Below are 7,479 nucleotides of genomic sequence, written 5' to 3' on the forward strand. Positions count from 1 at the left end.
CTTAAAGGGTTAGTTCACCCAAAAATGAAAATTCTGAAAAATAAAAATGAAAAATAACGACTTTATTCCACATTTTCGTCTCTACTGCGTCACTTGTGGACACGCGTTCACGACAGTATCATGACGCGAGCGTGTGGTGGCGCCGGCGCTGACCCAGATCCTGCGTGATGACGTCATTACACCGGATCTGGGTCAGCGCCGCCACACGGAGAATATTTTGTTTTCTTTGCGCAAAAAAGTATTCTCGTAGCTTCGTAACTTTACAGTTGAACCACTGATGTCACACGGACTACTTTGTCAATCACCGTGGTACTTTTCTGGACCTTGAACATGGCAGTTACCTTGCTGTCTATGGGAGGGTCAGAGAGCCCTCAGATTTCATCAAAAATATCTTTAATTGTGTTCCGAAGATGAACGAAGGTCTTACGGGGTTGGAACAACACGAGGGTGAGAAATTAATGACAGAATTTTTGGGTGAACTAACCCTTTAAATATGAAGGTTTTGTACAATTTGTGTTTTATTAATTTGTAGTCCTAGTTTTCTGTGTTATAGACTTGGCCATTTAGAATCAATTAAGTATTGTTTGATTTGTATTATACATGCGTAAATTCATTACATTCATCAAAAATGAATTTACATTATAAAATTGACCCAAAATCAGTTAAAAACCACTAGACACTTGTTCATGGGTTCACCAGATCAATTCCGTCGAGCGTCAAAGCCTCGTTTGCTGAAATCATGTGACTTGAAGAGTTTCATACAAGCCCAGAACCGCTGATTCAAAACACAAGATTCGTAAATGTTTTCTCGAAAGAGCTTATCATTAATTTACTAACATATTTGTGAGTGAAACACGATATTCGGTGAGAAAACATATAGAGCAGAACTTATTTTATCCATCAGAAATCCACTGGATTTTGAAAAGTGGATGTTACATACCAGTATGTCGGAGAAAAAAAGAAACAGACACAAGACCAGAGAGAGAAAAAGGCCAGTATATGCTGCTCAACACCTTCGGTTAAAAGGTTGTGTTTACAGCAGAACCAGAATGCTAAAATAAAATCACACCACATAAACACTCTCACCAAAGAATCAAAAACTGAGAACAACAAAAAACAAACACGAGTGGCACTAGTACATGCTAAACATGCTACCATGAAGCTAGAGTTTTTAGCATGTTCTTATGCGGTTGCTAGGGCACTGCAAAGGTGTTGATTACTAGCCCATGTCAAAAGAGCTTTCTCGTATTTTGCTCCCTAGATAAGACTCAGGTCTATCCTTTTTTCAGTAATAACACTGATGCTAACAGCAAATGCTGCTATAATGAATGGATGGTGTTTTATAGGAAAAAAATTGACTTCTATAGAAGTAATACAAAAGCAAATCCATCCAAATCCCATTATTCTCAACGCTCACCATCACTGGTGTGGTATTTAGCTGCATTTAGTGTGCATCAAATCAAGACTAGTTTTAAAGTCTCCATAGCAACATGTAGTGTTCCTCTTAAATTAGACATTATTGATTACTTAGTTCAACTGGGATAAACATACACACTCTCTAGTGCTGCTATTCAATAAATATTTGACAGCACATAAATAGTTGAGTTGCACAGAAATATTATCTATAAAGGCGAGGATATGGCAAGGTCAGGGGCGGTTGGCCTGATGAATGAGACCCAGAACCGATGAGGAACCTTGATAAGAGAGTGATGAATTACTGAGTGCAAATATGACATTAACAGACAGCAGGACGCAAGCAGAGAGCAGGAACTCTGCCTTCTCAACGTGCCAAAAAGGGCACTGCTGTGGTAATAAAACTGATGCCTGGAGATTATAAACAGAGCTAGACGGATACACAAAAAAACCTTTGTATTATGGATCAAGCATCCAGCCTCTGGATAATACAGAATGGGTGAGTTTAATAATGCTAGATTGTAGGTAAAGCCCTCTTGTGAATCGGCAGATCTATTGAGTTGGATAGGGTGCACAAGATATTTAATAAAAGATGAAGGTGAGTTTATATCATTTTTTACCTGTACAAAACGAAAATAACTAAATGCTAAAACAGAAATAAAAATTAATACATTTTATTATTAAAATTTTATTTAAAAAAAAACAGAACAGAACAGAAATTAAGAACAAAGAAATTATTTATTTTTTTCAGCTGGGATGCATCAAACTGATCAAGTGACAGTACTTTCATAATGTTACAAAATAGTATATTGCAAATAAATGCAGTTCTTTTCAGCTTTCTATTTATCAAAGAATTCCAAAAAAATTTATCATGGTTTACTCAAAAATATTAAGCATACTTATATAAGAAATTATTGTTAATAATAAAAGATGTTTCTTGAGCACCAAATCAACACAGAATGACTTCTGAAGGATCACGTGACACTGAAAACTGGAGTAATGATGCTGAAAATTCAGCTTTGCATCACAGGAATAAATTATATTTTAAAATATATTAAAGTGGAAAACAGTTATTTTAAATCGTAACTGAGTGCAAATATGACATTAACAGACAGCAGGACGCAAGCAGAGAGCAGGAACTCTGCCTTCTCAACGTGCCAAAAAGGGCACTGCTATGGTAATAAAACTGATGCCTGGAGATTATAAACAGAGCTAGACGGATACACAAAAAAACCTTTGTATTATGGATCAAGCATCCAGCCTCTGGATAATACAGAATGGGTGAGTTTAATAATGCTAGATTGTAGGTAAAGCCCTCTTGTGAATCGGCAGATCTATTGAGTTGGATAGGGTGCACAAGATATTTAATAAAAGATGAAGGTGAGTTGCAGAGCTGGATGGTATGTAGGGTTACTATAGCTAATTAAACCTAAAATCATACAAAAAAAAATCTCATTACTTGAAACAAAACAATAAAATAATAAATGTAAATTGATATATATATTGCTGAAAATTCAGCTTTGCATCACAGGAATAAATTATATTTTAAAATATATTAAAGTAGAAAACAGTTATTTTAAATCGTAATAATATTTCACAATATTACTGTATTTTTGATCAAATAAATGCAGCCTTGCTGAGCATAAAAGACGTGTTTTTTAAATATTTAAAAATCTCACTGACCCCAAATTTTGGAATGCTATTGTACATGCATTTTTTATTAAAATTAAACCTCAAAATTATTGATTAAATTATAAATTATTATAATTATTAAAATATAAATTATTTTCTTTTAATTTAAAAAATGAATGGAAATATAATTTTATAATATAGAATAATATAATATAGATTTTTTTTAATGAATAGATTAATTATTTTTTAGTTGATGGGCACAAACTGAAAGGTAACCATAACAAAAGAATAAGTCTGCCATCAGTGCACAAACAGCTTTCCATTAAAGCACATGACTCAAAACAGTATTACATTATAAATATGACTCTAATATATAGTAGCAGAATCTCTAGCAGTTGACACATTTGTACCGTTGAATGGTATATACGTCATACCGCCAGCATTAGTGGGTGTACTGTACGTGTGTGTGCTGCTATTATGCCAAAATCTGTCGTTCACACAGGTGGTGCGCACCAGAGGCTAATTTTGTAAAGTGTTTGGACAGTGTGTGAAACATTCAGTGCACGGCAGCCATATTGAGATGAGCAGACATGATTTCAGAGCTACAGTGAATCATCACCCCTGAGACCCGACAGATGGAAAGTGTACATCACCCTCCTTCTCTCTTTCCTCCTCTTTGTCTCTCTCTTCAACTCAGTTTCATGACCGGAGAACATTGATTAATTAGTCCATTGTGTCTGGAGCTTTCAGGTCAATTAACACTGATGATCTGTCAGAAGTCTGTGCTCCATTCAAAGCCAGATATGGAATATTCCTACTTGATATCTATGAAAATCCATTCAAAAATTTAATTGCACGCATCTAGGAAAATAAAGAATGCTAATGCTAACATTAGCTTTGCAGAGGCTAAATTATGCAATGCTAGGTGTACAGTTATCAACAAAGAGAACAATTTACTTTTATATTTTATTTGTTCTCATGCTAGCATGGCAGTAACCTCAAGGAGGCGACAGAATTAACTTTAAATGTCATTAAACCGGATCTGTTGTTTTTCAGGTAGCTAAACAAATATGTTTGTGGATTTTGATGTTAAAGGACAACAGGAGATGGACTTTTTCACTGGAGAAAGAGTTATTATGGATTATGCCTATGATGGTTTTACTTCTTACAAACGTGCAGTTTTCCATTTCACAAGATGTTAACTGATGGACTGGAGTCATGTGGATTACTTGTGGATTATTGTGATGTTTTTATCAGCTGTTTGGACTCTCATTCTGACGGCACCCATTCACTGCAGAGGATCCATTGGGGAGCAAGTGATGTAATGCTACATTTCTCCAAATCTGTTCTGATGAAGAAACAAACTCATTTACATCTTAGATTAAGGGTGAGTAAATTGAGCAAATCTTCATTTTTGGGAGAACTATTCTGTTAATAAATACTATAATGGTATATTATTAATACTAAAATAATACTAAGAAACACCCTTGGCAACCAAGCCTTGAAGAGTATGACAGCGCTGTGAAACCTCGAGAACCAGAAATATGCTATAATTATCATCAAACATGTCAACAGATTAGTTACAGCCATCCCAGTATATTATTAATGAGGAGCAGTAGATTCTGTTAAGATATGAGCATAACCTTCATAAATATGCAAAGAGAGGTGAGAAAGACAGGACGTAAAATAATGCATGAAATTGAAGCTAGATATGATCATTATGAGGGCAAAAAACAGACACTCAACCTCTACCTTTTAATGCCAGATATATGACATCTGGCTTGTGTCTGGGACTTTGATGTTATTCAATCATTCTATCTGTCAATCATCAGAGGTTTGGTAGGAATACGTTGCCTGGGAAAAGCTAAATTCAGGCTATAATTCCTGTGAAATTAAGAGATAGGCAGAAAAGAGGAAATATTGCTTTTACAGGGAGGGGTAGAGGGATGAAACACGAGAGCAGATGGAGGAGAAGAGATTTTTATTATCCTAATGATTTTGGCATAAAAGAAAAATCTATAATTTTGACACATACAATGTATTTTTGGCTATTGCTACAAATATACCCAAGTGACTTAAGACTGGTTTTGTGCTCCAGGGTCACACATTTATTTGAGGGTTTCGATTTTTCAATTCACTTCAACTGGAAATTACTGACAAAAAACCCCTCCAAAATAAGAAATGAAGATACAATGTAACCATATTTACTTTTACTTAATATTCCCAGATCCATTTGCATATGAAAATAGATTTTACATTTCCTAAAATTGACATTTTACAGTGATGTCTTCCTGTGCAAAACTTGCCGCCACTCTGTTTTCAATGCCTTAAACTCAAACATTTGGTATTCATATTATTTATATACTACTATAGTAATCATTAATATTTTGAATACGTTTATTTTTTTTTACTATATTTTAGTTTTCAGTTAGTTTAAATGATTTTGTTATATGCTTTTGTCATTTTTACTAGTTTTTTTTTATATTTACATTTTCTTCAGTTTATTTTATTTTAGTTTTAGTAATTTTAGCAACTCAACTCAATCTTAATCATAATCTTATTTCATTTATTTGCCAAATGTTTTTCATGTAATATTTATATAATATATATTTTTTCAGTTTTATTTCAATTTACACATTTTTAATAGTTTTAATTTAACAATTACAACACTGCATATAATCGTATAATTTCCAGCTATTGTTGCAAATTTGAAACCTAGCAGTTTTTCTTTTAAAGAAAATTTTACTTTCTTTCTTTTGTCTAATATGTTGGCAGGTTTAGTAACAATCTGAACTACTGGCCTGACCTGTATCTGACCTGCCTCTAATAATATATCCAGCTTAAACACACACACACACACACACAACAGGAAATGATCTCAGACACACAGGGGTCAAGAGGTCCCAAATCAGTGCTCTATTCACCTCAATACCAAAGGAAAATCTCCAGACATATTATCTCAAGAAATTGCCATGACAACCAAACCCAGAGCAATGCATAAAATCCCCACAAGTGTATGAAAAAAACCACACAATCAAATTACAGACTTACAGTGCCTCGAAATCCAATTTGAACCCTTGACACCACAATGAGAACGTGCACAAATGTGAATACACAGTTCAGAGGCCTGTAACATGAAAACAAATTAACAGCAGGACGGTTTCTGTGTTTTTATGTGATTTTGAGAGGCTGTCGATAGCAGTGCGGCTAATTTACTCAGGTCATGAGCACATTTCTGCTCACCGGGAGCCGATCTGGGCCCTTGTCTTCACTGACAACGCTGGCAGGTATCGTGTGTGTGGGTGGCAGATACCATACAACATCAGATGGAGAACGAAGACAGATGTCCTCGCTGCTGCCTGTGCTGTGTATGTTCCAGATCGTGCACATAATGATACAGGCCAGCCATGTTGTCACACAGATACAATGAAGTCCTGTCTGATAGGAATCTAATATATTACCATCTTCTAAAGAGATACCTAAAATTGAAAATTCTTTCATAATTACTCACCCTCGAGTTGTTTCAAACCTGTGTGAATTTCTTTCAGCTGTTGAACACAAAAGAAGATATTTTGAAGAATGTTGGTAAACAAATTTGACAATAGCCATTAACTTCCATAGTATCTTTTTTCTCCATGCTATTGAAGTCAGTGGCTACTAGCAACTGTTTGGTTACCAACATTCTTCAAAATATCTTCTTTTGTGTTCAACAGCTAAAAGGAATTCGTACAGGTTTGGAACAACTTGAGGGTGATTAAATGATGAAAGAATTGTAATTTTTCGATGAACTATGCCTTAAGCGAACGTTTTTTGTCTGGTGGACGATAAAACAAAGACAAAAACCTCTTGAACTTAAAAAGCGTAAACGAAATTAATAATCTTGCCTTGGCAACTAATTGAAATAAAAGTTTTTACTAAAATCACTAAAACTAAAAATGAAATGAAAACAAAAGCTAAATAGAAAATATTAGATAAAAAATCTAACAAAAATGACAAAAGCATATAACAAAATGACTAAAACTAAAAAAATATAAAATAACAGCTAATTAAAACTATTAATAGATAAAATAATAGTAGAGATGCACCGATCGATCGATTTTCCTCATGATCGGCCCAGATCGGTGACCGGCCGGTCAGTCTCACTTCTTTCCGATTTCGAGCCGATCCGTTTTGTAATGCTGGGTACACACTAAAAGATTTTTTAAATCTTATAAGATCTTCAAAATGTGAGAGACCACAAACATGAGGACAAAAAATCCTAGATTTAACCGTTTTGCTCCTATAGTGTGTGGTGTTTTCGGAGTTCCCCCCCACACATCAGGATTTCTGATTGTAAATATTCAACATGTTGAATATTTAAGATTCGCGACGTTCTTCGGGACATTACCTAGGATTGTCGGAAGGGGAGAAATCGGCCCAAAATCAGCCCGATTA

Source organism: Sinocyclocheilus rhinocerous, unplaced genomic scaffold, assembly GCF_001515625.1.
Source record: "Sinocyclocheilus rhinocerous isolate Xijiao unplaced genomic scaffold, SAMN03320098_v1.1 scaffold663, whole genome shotgun sequence".
Lineage (NCBI taxonomy): Eukaryota > Metazoa > Chordata > Actinopteri > Cypriniformes > Cyprinidae > Sinocyclocheilus > Sinocyclocheilus rhinocerous.